We start from the raw sequence: 22,018 nt of genomic DNA on the forward strand, positions 1-22,018 counted from the left end.
GTGTGTGTGTGTGTGTGTGTGTGTATGTTTATGTGGTTTATGAGGACACAAATTTGTATAATGACATGGGTATGACAAAGGTATTACAATATGAAGGTGGTTTATGAGGACACTGCCTATGTCCCCGTAATTCAAAAGGCTTAAAAAACATACTAAATGGTGTTTTTTTGAAAATGTAAAAATGCACAAAGTCTCCTGTGAGGGCTAAGTTTAGGTGTAGGGTTGGTGTAGGGCAATAGCACACACAGTTTGTTCAGTATAAAAACCATTACGCCTATGGAGAGTCCCCATAAACCACAAAAACCAACGTGTGTGTGTGTGTGTGTGTGTGTGTGTGTGTGTGTGTGTGTGTGTGTGTGTGTGTGTGTGTGTGTGTGTGTGAAATTAAATTTTTTAACTATAAATTGTGTGTATGTAGACCAGTATGGCTGGTGTGATTTCTTTTCTCTTTTTTTGTAATTTATAGTTAAAAAATATTTGTAATTTTATTTTTTTTATCTGTATTTTTTTATATGCAATTTTATTTTTTTTATTTTTTTTACCTATAAAATTACACTTGCATAAATTATTTATACAAAAATAATATATTGAACAATAATTAGACAGATATTCCAAGGGAACACACATACTACCAAAAACCTAATTTAGGTGTAATTTCAACTGTAAATTGCACTTACATAAATTATATATACAATAGTAAATATACACACCAAAGAATTTGACAAATTATTTATTTTTTAACTATAAATTGCACTTGCATAAAGTATTAAGTGTGTATGTACGGCTGGTGTTTTTTGTTGTTGTTATTTTATTTTGTGCAAGTGTAATTTATGGATTAGAATTAAAATTACATTAAAAAAACATATACAGACCAGAATTTAGACAGAAATAGATTTGAATCAATGAACACACATACTGGCAAAATAATAAATAATACATTAATGTAAAGATGACTGTTTTGATTGTTGCTTATTTCAGTCCCTAACAGGGAAGGAGAGCTGGCATCTGGCCAGTATGGACATGACGGTTCTGTCTACGAGATCTGCTGTGTTCGACCAGCAGAAGGGAAAGTCATACACTTACCGTGTTCGATCTGTCAACAAGTACGGCATCAGCGAACCGTCTCTCCCCAGCGAACCTGTCTCACTGGGACAACCGCTAGGTGACCATTTTCTTACAGAAACAGTGCACCATAAAAATTAATCATTATTTACTCACACTCAGGATGTTCTAAACCTGTATGAATTTCTTTCAGCTTTTGAACACAAAAAAAGATATTTTGAATAATGTTGGTAACCAAACATTTGGCGGTAGCCATTGACTCCCATACTTTGGAAAACAATTTAAATACTATGGAAGCCAATGGCTTCCTTAAACTCTTTAGTTACAAACATTCTTCTTTTGTGTGCAGAAGAAGAAAGAAACACAGTTTTGAAACAAGTGGAGGGTGAGTAAATGATGACAAAATTGTCATTTTTGGGTGAATTGTCTTTTTAAGTGCACTTATTTTTTACAAGTGTGTATGTAAACTAGTACAGCTGATTGTGGGTGTATTTTTTTTTGGTGTTTTAGGAGTTCCCTCTCCGCCACACGGCATCCTGCCCATCCGAGACACCAACAGCTCAGTCCAGCTGCAGTGGAAGGAGCCCAAAATAACAGAGGGCATTGTGGGATACTATCTGTACTGTAGTGAGGTTGGAAGTGGACAGTGGAAGACCATCAACAATAAGCCCATCAATAAAACCAGGTCTCTTCTTGTATCCTGTTTAAGAGGCAATTAAAGGGATAGTTCACCCAAAAATGAAAATGTGCTGTTAATCTACTCATCCTCAGGCCATCCAAGATTACTTTTTTTAAGTGTTTATTCAGTATTAACATGATAAATGTACAATGTGCTTTCCAGAAATACAATCATTCAGCAAATCTTTTAAGATATTATGACATGAATTTTACTTCAAATAGACTACAAAAGTAACGCATTAACAATAATAACAAATAAATAAACAAATCCAAAATAAAGAAGATTAATTCAGTAGTATTGTGAAAAAATATTTTTTAGCTGAAACCATGGTTCTTGGTCATTCATAAAATGCAAGTCAATGGCAACCGGATCTTTGAGAGTAAAAAAACACAACTGGCAACACAAAATTAATCCCCGTGGCTCCTGATGATATATTGAAGGTCTTATGAAGCGAAACGATCAGTCTGTGCAAGAAACTCAACATTGTTTACAGCATTATTACCTGTAATCCAGAGCCTCAGACAAACAGGGAAATCCATATAATTCTCTATTTCATTTATGCAATCACGCAATGATGTAATTAATGCATACACAATTATATTATTAAAGCACCCAATAATGATGTGAAACAAAGCATATGAAGTGAATAAACTAGTCTTCATCGGCTCAACATTTTACATAAACATCCTAATTGTAAGTCACTTTGGATAAAAGCGTCAGCTAAATGAATAAATGTAAATGTAATAAACAGTGAGAAACCATTTGATATGGAACTTGGATCCAAGCTCTCGGTTCACACAGACACATTCATCACAGGATCAGATATACAGCGGTATTTCAGCTCATTTCCAGTTGTAGTGACTGTCAGGCGTCTGAAAGTGAGTTTTGATTTGAACTGGTTCATCTAGTTGACTAAAAAGAACCGGTTCAAATGAATGATTCATTTGTGAACCGAATATCACTCCAGACTGTTGTCTGAGGCTTTGGATTATAGGTAATATTCCTGTAAATAATGTTGAGTTTCTTGCACAGACTGATCGTTTCACTTCATAAGACCTCAATATATCATCAGGAGTCACTGGTATTAATTTTGTGTTGCCTGATATGTTTTTTGACTCTTAAAGTGGCGCTAGCCAATGACTTGCATTTTACGAATCACCAAAAACCACGGTTTCAGCTAAAAATCTTCTTTACTGTTCTACTGAATAAAAAAGTCACCTACATCTTGGATGGCCTGAGGGTGAGTAAACTAACAACTAGTTTTCATTTTTGGGTGAACTGTCCCTTTAAGATATGTAAAAGAACCTAATATTCTCACTAAAGCCAGTTTTCTTCTTCGCTCAGGTTCACAGTTGATGGCCTGTTGACCAATAAAGACTACGTGTTCCGGGTGAAGTCTGTGGGACTGACTCCGATGAGTCTCCTGCCATTCGAGTCAAATCAGCGATATGTAAGAGTCTGACCCGCCTGAGAACCAGACCAGACCCTGCAGGACAGCGGCTTTGAATGTGACGCTGTCCTGTCTAAAGTGCTGCCGTCTGTCTGCATGAGCTTGAGAAAACTGTTTATGGTCTCAGTGTGAATTTGATCATTCTATGAATGAGCTTCTGCATGAACAGATACAGCTGGTGAATTCTTTTGACTTGGACCAGTGAGCAACCACTCAGAACACCCTAGCAACCACGCAGAACACCTTAGTGACTATCTAAAATACCCTAGCAACCACTTAGAACACCTTAGCAACCACCTAAAATACCCTACCAACCTCACAGAACACCATAGCAACCACCTAGCAATTCCGTAGCAACCAACCAGAACACACTAGCAACAACCTAGACATGCCCTAACAACCACCCAGAACACCCTAGCAACCACCTAACAAAGCCATAGCAACCCCCTAGAACATACTAGTAACCACCTAGAAATGATATAGCAACCAGACAGAATGCCCTAGCAACTACCTAGAAATGCCCTAACTACCACTCAAACTGCTCTAGGGACCACCTAAAATACCCTAGCAACTATTCAGAACACTCTAGCAACAACCTAGCAATGCCATAGCAACCAATCAGAACTCCCTAGCAACTACCTGCAAATGCCCTAACAACCTCCCAGAATGCCATAGCAACCACCTAGAAATGCCCTAACAACCACCCAAAACGCCATAGGAGCCACCTAGAAATGCCCTAACAACCACCCAGAACACCATAGCAGCCACCTAGAAATGCCCTAACAACCTCCTAGAACACCCTAGCAACCACCAACAAATGCCCTAGCAACCACCCAGAACGCCATAGCAACCACCTAAAAATGCCCTAACACCCTCAAAGAACACCTTAGCAACCACCTACAAATGCCATAACAACCTCCTAGAACACCCTAGCAACCACCTAGCAACCGTCCGGAATACCCTAAACAGTCAAATCAATTTTTGCCATAGCAACCACCCAGAACATCCTAGCTACCAAATAGAAATGCCATAGCAACCACCCAGAACACCCTAGCAACCACATAGCAATGTGCAAACAATTTCTCAGAAGGCCTTGCGCACAACACTCTAACACTGTGTTCAGTAAATGTAAAGTAAATGTAAAGTGTAAAGTCTGCTTGTGTTTACCGTAGTATTCTGCTGTCAGTGAAGTACAGATGTCGTTTAAGCTTCGTTATATGGAGCAGAAGAGTTGAGGTGAGGTGAGCACATGATGCTCCTGCTCCTCTCAGTCGTGACCAGAGACAGGCTTGTTACAGCACAGAAAGGCTCAGTCCTGACAGTAATAGGCTGCTGTCTGATGCTTCAGCTTTTCTCTTAGTAATAACGGCTGATTCTGAGTCAGATGTTTTTGAGATCAGGACAGATGCTCTGTCTGTTAGCATCAAACATGTTCCTGCAGATCAAACCTGTGTTTTTTAAATCAATGATCACATTATTCTCACAGAAAATTATGGAATGGATTATGGTTTTCCCCCACTGAAAAAAAATATATTTTTTTTAATCTCACAATTCAGACTTTTTTCTCAGAATTGCAAAATATAAACTTGCAATTGTGAGTTGTAAAGCCAGAATTGTGAGAGATAAGAAGAAGTCTTTCTTCCCTCAGAATTGGACTTTATAACTTGCAATTGTGAGTTTATATTTCAGAATAGTGAGAGAAAAAGTCTCTATATAAACTCGTAATTGCAAAAATAAAGTCTGTAACATGTAGACTTGAATTGTTTGATAAAGTCACAATTACCTTTATATTTTATTCAGTGGTGGAAACTAGCTTCCATATTAAACACATTAGTCGCTTTCATGCATTATTAGGGTGACCAGGAAGCTCCGTTCCATCCATCATTGGCTGAAATTGCATTAGATTTAATATTAAAGGAGAGAAATGATCTTTTAGTATAAATCACATTAGTTTTATATCTTTAGTTAAAGCTCAGTGTGTTTCTGTTCTTTAAACGCGCTTCTCTTCAGTATTTCTACATTGTTTTGAACAGAATTGAATAACATAAAATAAACTAGATTTGAATTTCCTGAAGGAAGTAGTCGTGCTTGAAAGTCAGTAAAAAAAGTTTTAGGAAAGTTTACGTTTTAGTCTTGGTTTCTGTGTAAATTTAATGCTGCATTGTCAAATCTGCAATGTTTGAATCTGCGTGGATGTTCAGTGGTTTGGGCTGAATTCAACATAAACATAAATATATAACAGTTTGTGCATGCATTAATTTAGAGTTAAAGAGTTGCTGATTTCATTAAATACATTTTAGCACAAACTAATAACCTAAAACCAAGTGCAATTCCACATATAATGTATTTGTCCTTAGTGAGCTGATTTATACCTCCGTGGGCGACAGAAAATGTATATTAAAATACCTCATTTTACCAGGTTCTTATCTTTAACTAAAACATTTTTATTAATTTTTATTCATTTAAAAGCTAAAATAAAATAGAAATAGATAAAAACTAGAAATGATAAATTTTTCCTTGGTAACTAACTAAAATAATAACTTTGTTCAAAAAATTGTATGGAAATAAATTAAAATATATTATTTAATATATTTATTATAACACTGAAATAAGACGGTGCAGTCAGGTGCGGTTTATCTGTCAGTCAGGTGTGCATAAAAGTTATTTAAATATTATTTTAAAAAATAATAAATAAATTATATATATATATAATTATATATAAAATAAAATAAAAGCTAATTTAAAATATTAATAAAAGCTGTAATACTATATAAATAATACTAAAATACTGCTTCATTTTTAGTCACCCGAAACTGGTGTTTTATGGACACTCATGAAACCGGGACATCTGGTCATCTTATTAATTATTTATCAAATTATCATATGTGACCCTGGACACAAAAGCAGTCTTCAGTCGCTGGGTTATATTTGTAGCAATAGCCAACAATACATTGTATGGGTCAAAATTATAAATTTTTCTTTTATGCCAAAAATCATTAGGATATTAAGATCATGTTCCATGAAGATATTTTGTAAATTTCCTACCGTAAATATATCAAAACTTCATTTGTGATCAGTAATATGCATTAAGAACAAATTTAAAGGTGATTTTCTCAATATTTAGATTTTTTTGCTCCCTCAGATTCCAGATTTTCAAATAGTTGTATCTCAGACAAATATTGTCCGATCATAACAAACCATACATCAATGGAAAGATTATTTATTCAGCTTTCAGATGATATAGAAATGTAAATTTCGAAAAATTGACACTTATGACTGGTTTTGTGGTCCAGGGTCACATTTATCAAACAATTACTTATTTAATTCATTAACAATTAATACCAAACATGATGTGGTTGACTTTTGCAGTAAAACCCAGCAGCCTGTGACCTCTGACCTTCCTCTGTATGACCTTTGACCTTCCTCTGTCCGTTACTGCAGATGTTCCATCCCGTCCATCAGCCATCGCTCTCTCGGCTTTCTCAGCTGCATTTAACAATTAAAAAACAACAATAAATATATAAACAAAATCTATTGACTAATTATTCAGTTAATTTATTTATAGAAAATAAATATTTTATATGTGTGTGTGTGTGTGTCAGTATAGATTTTCTTTTTTCATTTTTAATTAATTAAAACAATTTTATTTTATTTGCTATTTTATATTCCTTTTTTTATTCCTTTTTATTTTTATGTATTTATTTATTTTTTAGATTTTTGTAGTAGTTCAACTTGAACTTAGCAACATTTCTATGAATAAAAATAACCTCTAAAATAATAAAAAAAAAATTAATAAAAACTGCGTAGACATATTTAAAAAACTAAAAACAAAACGGAGCACAAAAAAACTATTAAAAATGCTAAAGTTTCTGTTAAAGATTTTTGTAATTTTCTGTTATAAAAACATCTGTTATTTTCTGTTTTAAATATAAAAACAGAAAATATAAAAATAAAAGCAAATATAAAATATTAATAAAAACTCAAAACGATATTAAAATAACACTGCCCTAAATCTGAGCAGTAATAATAGTGTTGCTTGAAAAAACAATATTAATTTTGACCTCTTGGTGAACAAACAACATCTTTCTGAAGGTTTACTGAACGTTTCATGGTTTTCCAGCCTTATTTCTGTTCCTGTGTGAGGTGTCATGAGTGCAGAGCGCCTTCTGATGGACTGAAACGGCATCGGCCTCGTGTCTCTTTCTATTAACATGTCCTCTGAAAAGAGTTTTTTGGAGAGGAGGATGAGGTTGTTTTGCACTGTTTGCTCATAGGATGCCTCAAAGTACATTATGTCAATTAGAGAACATTGATCTTGGAGGGCACTGTGGTCATAGCATGAAGCCTATGTTAATGGTTTCCGCTTCTCATTGAGCAGTCAGAGACACATACACCTGCCCTGCCTCATTACAGACCGGCACAAACCTTAAAATCCCTTCGCTGCTCTGACCTCTGCCAGAGATGACGCTCCAGAGATTTGAGCTCCCAGATAAGCCTCTGATTTGATAAAAGGATTCAGGCAACAGTTAATCACGAGTCTAAAGGCTCTCGTTTTCCTAAATCCAATCCCAATTACTTGTGACTAGGTGGCCACTCGCCGTGATCTTTGCTTCTCATCACAGAAACATCATCTAAAAGCAATGTTTATCGGATAAGTAGCTCTCAGGCCTAATGCTCCTCGATAATATAGACGTCAGCCGGCGGATCAATGCACTATAAAAGGCTTTTCTGGGCAGGATTATTATCGTCAAGTATAATGAGTAACATTTATTTCATTTCATTTAATCTAATTTAATTTAATGTAATTTTTCATAATAAATTTAAATGAAAACTAAAACTAAACCATTAAAAAATATATTTTTTGTTACTCGAATAAAATGAATGTGTACTGAAATGGACCTGCTGCAATAGCTATAACTAAAACTGAAATAAGAATTCATTAAAACTATTAACATTTTAAAAAAGCTAATGACAAAAACAACAAAATTACTAAAACACAAATTACGATAAAAAATATTAAAAATAAAAACTAAGTTAAAATATTAATAAATACTAAAATAGTAAAATGACACTGTTTCTTGTTTCTCCACGGATTTCCACCAAAAAAGAGCGTCAGTCATAATTAGTTATTTTAATTAAATAAATGTGAACTGAAAATAATTAACACAAATAGAATTACTAAAATAGCTAAAGATAAAAATGAATTAAAACAACATTGGCATTTTTAAAATGCTAATAAGAATGACAAAATTAATAAAACTTTAATTAAAATTAAAAATATAAAAGGCAAGGCAAGTTTATGTATATTCATGTATATTTCATACACAATGGTAATTCAAAGCTTTACATGAAAGAAAGTAAAATAGTCATTTAAAAAAATTATAATAATATTGATCACAGCAATAAATAAAAATTAAAATAATTGTAATAATAATAATAAAAACAAGAAACTTAAAAACAAACATTCTCAAGCTTTGTTCAAACTCTTCCGCACTAAGCGGGAAAACTATTCCACTACTTCACCCCCTACTTACTTTGACCATCATATCTGACCTATTCACTAAAACTCGGGGTGCACCCCTGTCTGTAATGGAAGGAATTTAGAGTTGGTCGAGCGATGCATGACTAGAACCTCCCTTCTAGCGTCTCACATTCTCTCGGTATTTATACCTTCAAATGCACTAATTGCCTCTAGGGCTCTTAGTGCCTTAGAGAATGCATTTTGTCCCTCCCGGACTGTGCACATCTCCCAATCTATAGATGTGCACTTGTACACCTTTAAAGAAAAACATATTTTAAAATATTAATAAATAACATAACTGAAAATTAAAGAAAAAACAACAATTTAAGTTCTAAAATAAACTAAAAGTGAAATAATTTTTTGTTAAAACATTGACAAAAACACAACAAAATTAGTAAAAAATTTACTAAAATGAAATGAAAATGGTATTTATTTATATTTTTTAGCATTTAGCATTTATTTTATTTTGAATATATTAATATAGTATTTTAAATTTGTTTTATATTTTCAATAGTAGTAAAAACACACAACAAAATTAGTAAAAATGGAAAATATAAAAACAAATTTAAAATGCTATATAATAATATATTACAAATAAAATAAATGCTATAAAAATGGTATGAATAAATACCATTGATTAAAATTCCACAAAAAAAATGTAGTATGTAGTAAAATTCCACTGCTTCTGGGTTAAAAATTCATCTGAATCAAAGGACTTGTCAGATTTGACAGAATTCAGTCATCCACAAAGTTGTTTTCAGTCTCTTGTGTTTTAGTTCATTAAATATTTGAGTTATTTTGAAGATGTTTGCAGCTTCCATTAAGAGTGTAATCCTCTCCTCTGTGGCTTTAAACACAGACTGAACATGTTAAAACAGATTCTAAGCCTGCTTGTATATTAACACTATATGTCTCTTTTACAGATGTTTTATTATTATTATTATTATAGTTTTGTCTTGTATTTTAGGTTTCTCTTCTGTCCTTCCAGACACATCCACTTATTCTCCATTATGTGTTGGTTTTAGGTGAGTGGCCTTCAGGAAGGAAGTTTTTACCAGTTCAGAGTCTTTGCAGCCAATATTGTTGGACTGGGCGACGCTTCTGAAGCCAGTGAACTGTTTCTGTGTGAGCGCTGGACGATGCCTGAGCCTGGTAAGATCATGCATGATCAAACGCCAATCATAAGGGAATATGCATGTTCCTTCATTCATATACTTTCATTAACAGTTCTTTTAGCGATTTTGAGGAAGAAAGAACAGTTGGATGTTTAGAAAAACTTCTTATTGCATCTACATAAACTTGCAGAGAGGAAGGATATATTATCAAATGACGTTTATATGCATATTTCACATTTATGTGCATATTTATTGCATATAAAGTGAATTTTTATTATTGCACTATTCGTGCATTTATTTATTTATTTATTGCACAAGTTGTACATTTTTTACACTTCATAGAAAACAATAAATTTGATTTGTTTCAGTCATCTTTTATTGAATATAGAGCATATCTGGCATGAACTAACATGCTGTTCTTCTTTCATTAATCTTTCATGTGTTTCTGTTCTTTATAATTAATGACTTTAATCGTTATAGTGTGTCTTTCTGGCACAGAGATACAGAATTCAGAAATCGATGAAAGTAGTTTTTCTTCCATTGTGTTTCTGCTGTTTTTTGCCATTTCTGAGGGTTATTTGACTTACAGCACATTCGTTGAACTTGAAAGAGTGAAGACAGCACACTACATTTTTCCTTTGGTTATCAGTAATACGTACTTCTTTTATTTTATAGTTTCTATGTTCAAGAAAATAATCACAGCTCATTTAGAAATGAATGCATGGAATCTAGAAGTGAGTCATTTCTTCTCTAAATGAAGGTCAAATGAGTTGCGAAAGCATGTTTAAAAAGACCGCAATGATGGATGATTGTATGAATGTGTTGATTAATATCTGGCAGGTTGTCCATATGATCTGGAGTATAGAGAAGTGAGGCGGGACTCTCTGGTGCTGATGTGGGCGGGGCCTCTGTACAAGGGCCAATCAGAGATCAGCGGGTATATAGTGGAGATCAGTAAGGGGGCGGAGTCTGAGGATTGGACCCCTGTGACGAGTGAGCCGGTGACGGAAACTCACTTAAAGGTGTGTTTAGTTTCTCTTTGGATTGCAGTACATTTATCAGGATTGGACCAAATTCAGAATTTAAGAATGTGATTTGAATTTCAGTCTAATCCTACATCCTTAAATTCAAGTAAATTCAATTGTGCATCAGGAATCAAATAACAATTTAAGGCAAGAGACCACAGGTAAATAGGGTTCAAATAAAAATGTATTAACTAATATATATCACCATACTTGATTAATCACAGTACATTAAGACAATTGTTTTGTATCACAAGTTTTCTAAAATGTCATGTTTAAATATGCAAATGATGTATTATCTAATTAAATATACATGAATTCTAAACAGAAATCTGAACCTTGGATAAAGCCAGGTTCAAATTTCATCATATATATTCAGATCACATATATTCTATAAAATGACATGTATTAATCAGAAATGACTGTCAACAGCCAGAAAAATATACATTTTAACCATGCTTTTTTAGAAATAACATTTTATATAATTCTGGTCCAAAATGATATACAAAAAAAACCCTCTGTAAAAATCTTCAAAATATAGATAGGAGTAAAACTGTAAATTTTTGTGTATGTACAATCAAAAATAAAATAAGTTGAGAGAATCTGCTGAAGCTGGTTGCCTTAAAATTTTAAGTTGGCTCAATTTTTTTTTTTTTTTTTACAGTGTACAATGAAAAGAATTTGGTGTTGAAATACAGTAATCTTTTATTTACAACTTCAAAAAAATATTTTTTACAGCATAAGTGCTGCTGAAGCACACGTCTGACTCTTTTTGAGAAAACAGCCTTTAAAGATACAGATTGTAATTTAATTCTACAGATCCAGACAGATAAACCCCCGGTTTCACAGACAAGGCTTAAGCCTAGTCCAAGACTAAAATATAAGTCTAAGCTGTTTCAATTGAAAGAAATTGCACTGATTGATCTTAAAACATGTCAGTAATGTTTTTTTTTCTAAGGCACATTTATAAAAAATTACTTAAATGTCCTAATTCTTCCAACGCCTCTTCGTCCTGAGACGGCTGAGGAAGTTTGGAATGAGCCCCAGCATCCTCAGATCATTCTACACCTGCACTGTGGAGAGCATCCTGACCGGCTGCATCACCGCCTGGTTTGGAAACAGCACTGCTGGCAACCGCAAAGCTCTGCAAAGGGTCGTGCGAACTGCCCGTCACATTGTTGGAGGTGAGCTTCCCTCCCTCCAGGACATCTACACCAGGCGGTGTATAAAGAAAGCCCGGAGGATCATCAATGACTCCAGCCACCCGTCCCACAGACTGCTCTCTCTGCTGCCCTCAGGAAGACGTCTCCGCAGCATCCGATCCCGCACTAGCCGACTGAGGGATAGCTTTTTTCCTCAGGCTATCAGGCTAATGAACAGTCGAAATTAATACACCCTACAGCACACTCCCACTTTACAATATACCACGCACTGCACTTTAATTCCATACAGTTCAAACTGGACTACCAGTACACTACTGCACAAATACAACAATCTTTTTGCCAGCACTGGATACCATCCAATGCACATCCATGACATTTGCACATCCGGTTATATATAATCTGCTGCATCTTCGCATATTACTGTGTGTATATAACGTAGAATGTGTACTACATACTGTGTATAATGTGTATCGGTAACTGTATGTCTGTCTAATAGTACACTGTGTGTACTGAGTATATGTATGTGTATATTACACATTGTCATCTGTATAAGTCTGTACGTATGTATGGTAATGTCTATATGTAAATTGTTTATATGTAAATTGTCTATATGTAAATTGTTTCTGCAGTGTCTGGAGCACGCTCTCAAGAATTTCACTCACGAAGGCACACGTGCTGTGGTGATGTGACAATAAAAGTGATTTGATTTTGATTTGATTTTGATTTTAATTGAACTATGATCTAATCCCGGTTTAGTCTAAGCTTTGTCTGCGAAACCAGGCCAAAGTGTAATAAAATAAACATTTAAAAGAGTATTTTGGATGTTTTCCTCCTGCTGGGTTGAAATAAGACTTGCTATGGAAACAAAATAGACTTAAAATCTCAAACATGACAAACCTGCAGTGTCTTGCCTTAAAAAGCGTCTCAGTTCAATTCAGATTAGTTACATTGGCATCCAGTCCCACCAGAGCTTTGAAGGAGACGTGATCTGATTCTGGATGATTGTTGATCAGGTTCCAGGTCTGCAGGCGGGTCAGACGTACCGTCTCCGTGTGTCTGCCGTTAACACGGCTGGAGTCGGCATGTCTTCGGTGGCGTCAGAGCCGGTGGAGGCGCAGACTAAAGCAGGTCAGCTGCCTGGAAATCTGCATAACTATTTCACGCTCATTTCACAGCCATTCGCTTTTAACTTTATCCCACGTTTGCCACCAGGAACCAAAGAGTCGATAATGACGGCTTCATCTTTCTCAGCTTTGAAGCTCCTGACAGCACTGATAAAGACGTCTTTAAGTGGAGTAAGAACTACGGGAAAGCGATTGATGCTGGACGAGCCCGACTGGAGAACAAAAACAACAGGTCTGGGAGCTTTGGATCTGGAAGTTATTTTCTCCAACAGTCTCTCAGTAAAGAGCCTGAAACTATGAACCAAACCTAGCAACATACAAACTTTGATTTAAAGCAAAAAAGAACTTGAAAAGAAAAAATACAGAAGACAGTTAACTTAAATTATTTTATGAGGAAATTATATACTCTTCTCATGATGCATTGCAATATCAAAAATCAATGCTGCTACAGTATTAAACTATTATCTTAAATAAAACATAAAAACAGTATATATTAACTTAATTAAAATATTTAAGTATTTTATTTCCATGAAGCGTTGCAATTAGGTAATCAAAAACTAGTGCTACAATATTGAACTATTAACTTAATATTATTTAAATATAATTTATATTATAAATTATACATTTAAATATTTTAAATATTATTTAAAAATATTTAAAAAATGTTATGTCCATGAAGCAATGCAAAGTACTCAAAAACCAAAGCTATGACGTTACAATATTAACTTATTGTGTATAAATATAAAAATTATATATATTATGTTCATGTAATAAAAATAAAATCTTATTGCCAAGTTGGGAAGCAGGCAGTAAACTAAATTTAATTTAAAAGCACTGTTTGTTTACCTTTGTAGTGATTATAAGAGCAGTAATTCATCAAATGATGGTCAAATAAATTATCATTTATATAAAATTTTTCAATTGTAAATAGGCACCTTAAACTTTCTTAAAGGGATAGTTCACTCAGCAAAATAAATATATTTATACATACATTTTTTGTGCGCGTGAACTATTCAAATTTATTTATTTTATTGATTGATTAATTGATTTATGTAGGTAAATAGGCACTTTGAACCTTTTTGTTTCCACCATAGTAATAAATTCAAAGAGTTTTGGGTTTGAGTAAATGATGAGGTTAGTTTTGGGTGAACTGTTCCTTTAAATGCTCTATAAACCTGTCTAAATGTTCATCACAGGTCAGTACTTACCTTCACCGATGCCTCGGAGCAGGATTTGGGTCTTTACACGGTGGAGCTGAGCGGAAACCCTGACCTCTCCTCGAGTTTCACCTTCACTGCGGAGAGTAGACATTCATTTCATCTCTGCATAATGCATTACCTCAACACAGTGGCATGAGGCCTTGTGCATCTGTTCAGCATGAAAACTTGATGCATAACTCATCTTTTCTTAGTGCATATTTTATCATCATTCAGCCGTTGATGAATGTTTTGCCAAGCTCCTTTGCCCTTAACCATGTTGTACACGATCTGTGTATTTTCACCCTGCAGCAAGTGTGACAGAACATGCACTGCTCGTGTCAGAAACTATAAACTACATGGCAAACATCTTCCTATAGCTTCAAACACAGCAAGATGAAAAATGACTTTGTGATTGTGCTATTTTCTTTCTCAGATCTGGAGAGGCTGACAGAACTCAGCTGGCATGTCAGAAACCCATGTAAGTGAAGCAGATACACGTCAGAAACTGTGTCACTGCTCAGAGAACCTGAGATGCACTGGTGTTCAAAAGTTTGGAATCGTTAAGGTATTTTAATGTTTCTGAGAGAAGTCCCTTCTGCTCACCTTGGCTGCATTTGTTAAATAAATAAATTTTATTTTTCAGGATTCTTTGATGAATAGAAAGTTCAAAAGAACAGCATTTATTTGAAAAAGAAATATTTTGTAACATTATAAATGTCTTTACTGCCAGTTTAATGCATCCTTGCTGAATAAAAGTTTATCATTTCCAAAGAGCAAAAAAATCTTACTAACCCCAAACTTTTGAACAGTATTGTATTTAAAGAAAGAGATTATTTCTGCCACAGAATAATAATATTAAAAAGGACATTGCAAGTTTACATCTCACAATTCTGACTTTTCTTCTTTGAATTCTGTGTACAATTGTTTTTTTTCCACCACAGAATACAAAATAAATTCTAAAAATGTTCTCACCGCTGTAGTTTATATCTCTCAATTGCAAGTTATAATTACAACTTTACATCTCAGAAATTCAGATTCCTTTTCCTCAGATTGGTGAATTATAAATTCACATTTGCACTTTTTCTCAGAATTCTGAGTATGCATCTCACAGTTCGGAGTTTAAATCTTGCGATTTAGATTTTTCTTAGAATTCTGAGTTTAAATCTTGCCGGTTTTTTTTTTCTTTTTTTTCTCAGAATTCAGAACTTTACATCTTGTGATTTAGATTTTTTGCTTTTCTCAGAATTCTGAGTTTATATCTTGCCATTTAGATTTTTTTTTTCCCTCAGAATTCTTCTAATGTTCTAAAGCCATATTAGGCAGTGTGTGCCTTTGGCAACTAGCTGAAATAAAATAAGTTCATTTTTTATATTTATTTCAAATAATGTTTATTTATTTGAACCTGTTAACTGTCACCCGTCCCCTCTGTGAAGTTTACTTCACTATTTTACAATTAAATCCTAATCTAATCATGAAAAACTATATATCATTGGAAAGGTCTAAGACTCCTAAATAGATATTTTTCCACCTTTTTATGTAGGAAAATTAATAGATAAATTTATGACAAGAGTGCACCTTAAAAATCTACATCATAACAGGAGTTCTGACCTTTGTCACAGTCTTCCTATCACGCTTTACAAAGAAATTATATATCAGTTGAAAACTTAAAATCTCAAAATTCATCCTTTGAAACCCATTTTAAAATCAGACATTGCATTACCATGGAAATGATACGTTAAAATCATGTTACAAAATTTTTTCGTTCATGAATTATAACAATTTAAGTTTGAATAGTGCTCTATAATGTCTATGTTCAAAACTGTGAGTGACAGTTAAGGGGTTAATTAAACAATGTTTATGTTTTTTATGGTTTTTATTTCATTATCGATAGTTATAGATATGCTCACAAGCTACTTAACTAGCATCACTTCCTTTAAAAAATATAGATATTAAAATTATATTAATACAAAACGGGGGTTTCTGCATCATTTTCACAATGTTTTCAGTTCTATTGTTTAATTTAGGTTTGAAAAATCACATAAACATTTCAAATAAATAATCAGGATCGGTATCCTATCAGTTCTGTAAAAAGTATTGGTATCATATTGAATTAAAACGGTATGGAATTGCTCTTTCAATAATAATAATAATGAGACTAGTGTGATAGACTTGTTTACTGACCTTGTAAATGACCATGTAGTGCATCACATATTATTACGTGCAGCAACACTGCATGCAGAACATGGGGAAATATCTACAATAATTATTTAATGTTATACAGGTGATTTAACATTAAGCTCCAAATCAAGCACATGTTTACCCTGCATTTCTTGGAATTGCTTTGACTTGAACATTTCTGCTTTTACTCAAATAAGAAAAGGGACGAGTTGAAATCATTTTCTACATTCTGCCACAAATGCTGTGGATAAATCGTAACTCGTACTGAACCCGGAGCACGGCGTCTAATAGAGGAGAAATCCATGCACTAATCTTCCGGGCGCTGGGCGATTAAAGGGCTATTAGGGTGTAATTGTGTCTGGAATCACACTGACCCGTGTTATTTGTCATAATCGCTCAGGTGACGAGGAAGGAGCTGGGTGTATACAGAGCTGTAGTGAACGACAGCAGAGGAGAAGACGAGAGCGTCCTGCAGCTGATAGATGACGGCGAGACTCATTATTACTGTATATATCAATCATATAAATGTTGTTCGATTATTGGCTAAAATAATAGCTCATAGTTACCCAAACTTAACTATATATATATATGCTGTATATTTTATTTATTTTATGTATGTTTCATGCATGTATTGAGGTGCATAACAAAAAATATTAGATTATTATTAATTTAAAAAATTTGGTATAGTATATAAGTATATAGTTTTTTTGCATTAGTGATAGTACATTTACTCAACATGTATGACTTTGTCTGTCATATAGCTGCCGTATAGTGATTTATTTTAAGTTACAGTGCTAACAATTATTACAGTAATTGTACCAAAGTTAAGGGGATTTTTAATTCTCTTACAGTTACAATAATATTTACTAATTACATTTTGCAATGTCATTTCATTTTCAAAGCATTTTCGTAAATGGTGTTATATTTGAAGATTAACAGTATATATACATTTATATGTATTTATGTGTATATACAGAAGCCTTCCTTACATCTCTAATTAATTGCATATATATAATATATTGTGTGTGTGTGTGTGTTTGTGTATACATATGCACATTATTTATATATATATATATTCTCACAAATTAAATTAGTTTAAATAGTAGACATTTATACATTTACTGTCTTTATTAGTATCTATGTCATCTTGCTGCCATTTTATTGCAAGTGATATATTTTTGTTTAAGTGCTTACAGTGATTTTATCGCAGTTAAGGGGTTTTAGGTTCACTCCGTTTCTTTAGTAAAATCACTGTAATAAACTGATGTAGGCTACTTCGTTTGATATCTAGATGTTCAGTAGTAATATGATGTTTTGTTGTTGTTTCTCTCAGAGTTCGAGCGTCTCGTGCAGCAGCTCAGTAAACAGTGCGGTAGGTTTTTGTTGTGACTCTTCAGACTCTCTCAGGCTGATCTGAGGGCAGGTTCAGTGAAGTGTGTGTTTGTGTTTGTGTTGTAAAGCGCTCTCTGCTGGTCCGGTGTGCATCCAGTGCACTGCGCAGGGATTCGAGCTCTACTGCTCCCTCAAATACTACCTGAGCTACATCAAGACCAGCTGGTACTTCAAGTCAGTTTTCAGAACAGTATCACCAAAAATACTAATTCATTTGAGATTTAAGGAAGGTTTCTGTTTATACATATATGTTTCTGTATGTATATATTAAATTAGATATTTATATATGTTGTTAAACTTCAAATATGACACAAAAAATGCTTTGAAATAAAAATGACTGCAAAATGTCATTAGTAAATAATAATAATAAATGTAAGCAGTAAATTATAAATAATATATTATATATATAGACATACAAAGTAATATATATTATTATATAGCATAATTTATGTGTGTGTGTGTGTGTGTGTGTGTGTGTATATATGTAAATATATAACTATAAATAATAATAAATCTAGGATATTAAATATAGCGTCACAGCTATCATTATTTACAAAGCATTAATTGAAAATAAAATGCACACACTGTATGTTTTTTGCTATATTAAAATAATATAAACAGCACATTTCATGTTGTATATAATTGTATAAAATAATATACATTATATAAATTATATGAAAATATAATACAATTATATTTAAAATAATAATCAAATATGTGTATTTATTAATTAAATAAAATGTAATTAACATTTATCAACCACTTATTTACTAAAATTAATTTAAAATAAAATGGCATTGCAAAGCACTTTATGCATGTTTTTGCTTTTTAAATAAAAAATAGAAAACATAGTCAAGTAATTGTATAAAATAATAGATATAGTAGTATATATATATATATATATATTATATTTTATGACTTATTTACAAAACAATTAATTAAAATAAAATAACATTACAAAACACTTCATGCACATTTGTTTGCAGTTTTAATTTGAGCAGTAAATTATATATAATTGTACAAAATAATCAACAAAAAAAATCTATATAAAATACAGTATTATATAAAATAAAGGTGAAATATATATAATTGTGTGGGAGTTTATGTGTGTATAAAAATGAACCATTTATCTTTTTCTTTAGATTAATTGAAAGGTTAGAACATTAAACTAAGAAAGTTTTGTTGGTGTTCAGGTGAAGGTTTGTAAGCTCATTCTCTATATCATGGTATTTTTACTCATTCACAGGCAAGTTGAGTTTGCTGAGAAAAGTAAGTATTCGTTTGTCACTCTTCTAATTGTGTTTTGATGAAGCGATTGCTTAATGTAGACGACACACTTCATCATAACCGTCCATCTGACAGATCGAGCCCGAGTCACAAAGGGTCTTCCTGATGTAGTGGCCATAATGGAGAATAAGGTACGTCTATCCATTACTGCTGTGTCTCATTCAGCTCACATCAGAGCAGGCACTGAACTATTCTCTTTCTCTGTAGTCTCTCTGTCTGACGTGTTTTGCTGACGGCGATCCTGTGCCGGAAATGTTCTGGCTGAAGAATGACAGAGAAGTCACCTCCACCGGCCGGTATAACATTAAAAACGAGGATAAATCCTCCACTCTCACTATAAATCATGTCACTATGGAGGACTCGGGGAACTACAGCATCTTCGTGCGCAATAAACACGGATCGCAGACGGTCCTCGTGACCGTCAGTGTGTATAAACGTGGTGAAAAGCCTCGAGCAGATGCAGTGCCAATGTAACTGTAAGCACCACAGTGATAGTGTGCCACATCTATGATGGGTGAATCTCTTTTTATTAAAGTCAACAATGGTTTGGCCTCATTTACATGGTGTGTGTTCAGCCTGTATGCCAGTGTCCAAAATAAAACTATAGTCACCCTCAGGCCATCGGAGATGTAGATGGACTCTCATTCTGACGGCACCCATTCGCTGCAGAGGATCCATTGCTGAACAAGTGATGCAATGCTATATTTCTCCAAATCTGATGAAGAAACAAACTCATCCTAATCTTGGATGGCCTGAGGATGAGCACATTTACAGCTAATTTTCAATTTTGGGTGAACTGTTCCTTTATTGGTGCTTTAGAAGGCAATGTCCTGAAGGTCAGTGTCCTGAAAGCCTGAAGCCTGAGTTGATTTGATTAGTGGTTTGTTTCCTCTGATTTATCTTGTGCCACTTACAGAATAAAGAGCAAATGAAACCGTTTTTTCAATTTTAGCTAAATTTGAGCATCAGGGAATGCAAGTGTGCAGCAAACTTTGATTAAATAAACTGTGAACACACTTTCCAGCTGCATTTTAATAGGGTCGCGATTGATTTTTATGCTTGTACGTGGATGGATGGATGTTTTATCTGCTGATATTTCATAACAGAGAGATCGAGGCCCGTTTCAAATATCATTATGCAACCCGAGGGGGATTCTTTTGAACACACAGAAAGTAAACTCCACAGTCCACATAGGGTCATTCACCCCTCATGCGTTTAAACAGGATAGTATTTCAACGGGTTTCTTTTGCATAACATATAGCGAGAAAAGGATCTAGACCAGGATTTGGCTACCTTTTTGACATGAAGTGCCATGTTTATTTTTTCTTGTTTGTTTTCTGTACCGCATCACTCACAGAATGTAACTGAATGCTAAACTCTGCATGCAACATGAATAAATCGTGCAGATTGTGTCTTGTGCATTATTAGCACTGGTGTTGTCATGTTTGTTTTTGTTGATAACATCAGTGCATCTCCTCTTTTAACTTTGTAGTTTTGAGCGTCATTTGAGCATTGTCAGATTAAAAATCTTATATATGTGTGACCCTGGACCACAAAACCAGTCATAAGGGTAAATTTTTCGACATTGAGATTTATACATCATCTGAAAGCTGAATAAATAAGCTTTCCATTGATGTATGGTTTGTTATGATCGGAGAATATTTGTCTGAGATACAACTATTTGAAAATCTGGAATCTGAGGGAGCAAAAAAATCTAAATATTGAGAAAATCTCCTTTAAAGTTGTTCAAATGAAGTTCTTAGCAATGCATATTAATCAGAAATTAAGTTTTGATATATTTACAGTAGAAAATTTACAAAATATCTTCATGGAACATCTTTACTTAATATCCTAATGATTTTTGGCATAAAAGAAAAATCAATCATTTTGACCCATACAAAGTATTTTTGGCTATTGCTACAAATATAACCCAGCGACTGAAGACTGCTTTTGTGCTCCAGGGTCATATATATATATATATGTATATATATATATATATATATATATATTGGAATCTGGAATCTCATACATGCTCACAAACCCCATCATCCATCCATTGTGTGTTCATTTGTGAATTCAATGAAATAGTTTGGTTAATCTAATTATGCATTCAGCTATTAATTTAGTGTTGTGCTTTCAGCAACATTGAACATGTTTAAGTCCATCTCACAGAATCAGTGCAGGAAAAACATGCAGATTTCATCCAAGATATTTGTGTGTTTTTGAAAGAAGTCTCTTCTGCTCACCAAGGCTGCATTTATTTGATCAAACATACAGTGAAATTTGTTAAATAATTTTGCCATTTGAAATAACTGTTTTCTATGTGAAAATATGTTTAACTGTAATTTATTTCTGTGATGCGCAGCTGAATTTTCAGCATCATTACTGCAGTCTTCAGTGTCACATGATCTTCAGAAATCATTCTAATATACTGATTTACTCAAGAAACATTTATGATTATTATCAATGTTGAAAATGGTTGTGCTGCCCGATATTTTTAGGGAAACTGTGATACATTTTATTTTTTTGAAAGATTCTTTGATGAATAGAAAGTTAAAAAGAACAGCATTTATTTGAAATAGAAATCTTTTGTGACTATAAATGCCTTTACTGTCACTTTTGATCAATTTAATGCATCCTTGAGGAATAAAGTCTCCGACTTCGCTGAACTTCACAGATTTCTATTTAAGATTTAATAAATGAATGGATGCAAGTCAAATGCTCTTTTTAAAGGAAAAGATTGTATGCCCTAATCAGCTGCTGCCACATTCAGAGAAGCATGAACCCCAAATGATGTTAGTGAACTCTGGGTTGTTCAACCAGCAG

At 33.6% G+C, this 22,018-nt stretch overlaps 1 pseudogene across 1 annotated transcript in view; it reads left to right on the forward strand.

The window, feature by feature from the left end:
* The window catches only part of LOC306887848 (M-protein, striated muscle-like), a 70,901-nt pseudogene extending 51,235 nt beyond the window's left edge, over nt 1-19,666 (forward strand). Inside the window, exons 20-34 of the transcript in view lie at nt 979-1,162; nt 1,573-1,747; nt 3,086-3,191; nt 9,738-9,864; nt 10,668-10,849; nt 13,026-13,159; nt 13,225-13,368; nt 14,333-14,439; nt 14,769-14,813; nt 16,914-16,979; nt 17,847-17,885; nt 17,974-18,079; nt 19,152-19,174; nt 19,268-19,323; nt 19,400-19,666. The product of the transcript in view is annotated as an M-protein, striated muscle-like (transcript). The remainder of the gene's footprint in view (nt 1-978; nt 1,163-1,572; nt 1,748-3,085; nt 3,192-9,737; nt 9,865-10,667; nt 10,850-13,025; nt 13,160-13,224; nt 13,369-14,332; nt 14,440-14,768; nt 14,814-16,913; nt 16,980-17,846; nt 17,886-17,973; nt 18,080-19,151; nt 19,175-19,267; nt 19,324-19,399) is intronic.
* The last annotated feature ends 2,352 nt before the right edge of the window (nt 19,667-22,018 follow it).

The sequence above is a fragment of the Barbus barbus genome (genome assembly GCF_936440315.1).
Source record: "Barbus barbus genome assembly, chromosome: 21".
In the NCBI taxonomy this organism is placed as follows: Eukaryota; Metazoa; Chordata; class Actinopteri; order Cypriniformes; family Cyprinidae; genus Barbus; species Barbus barbus.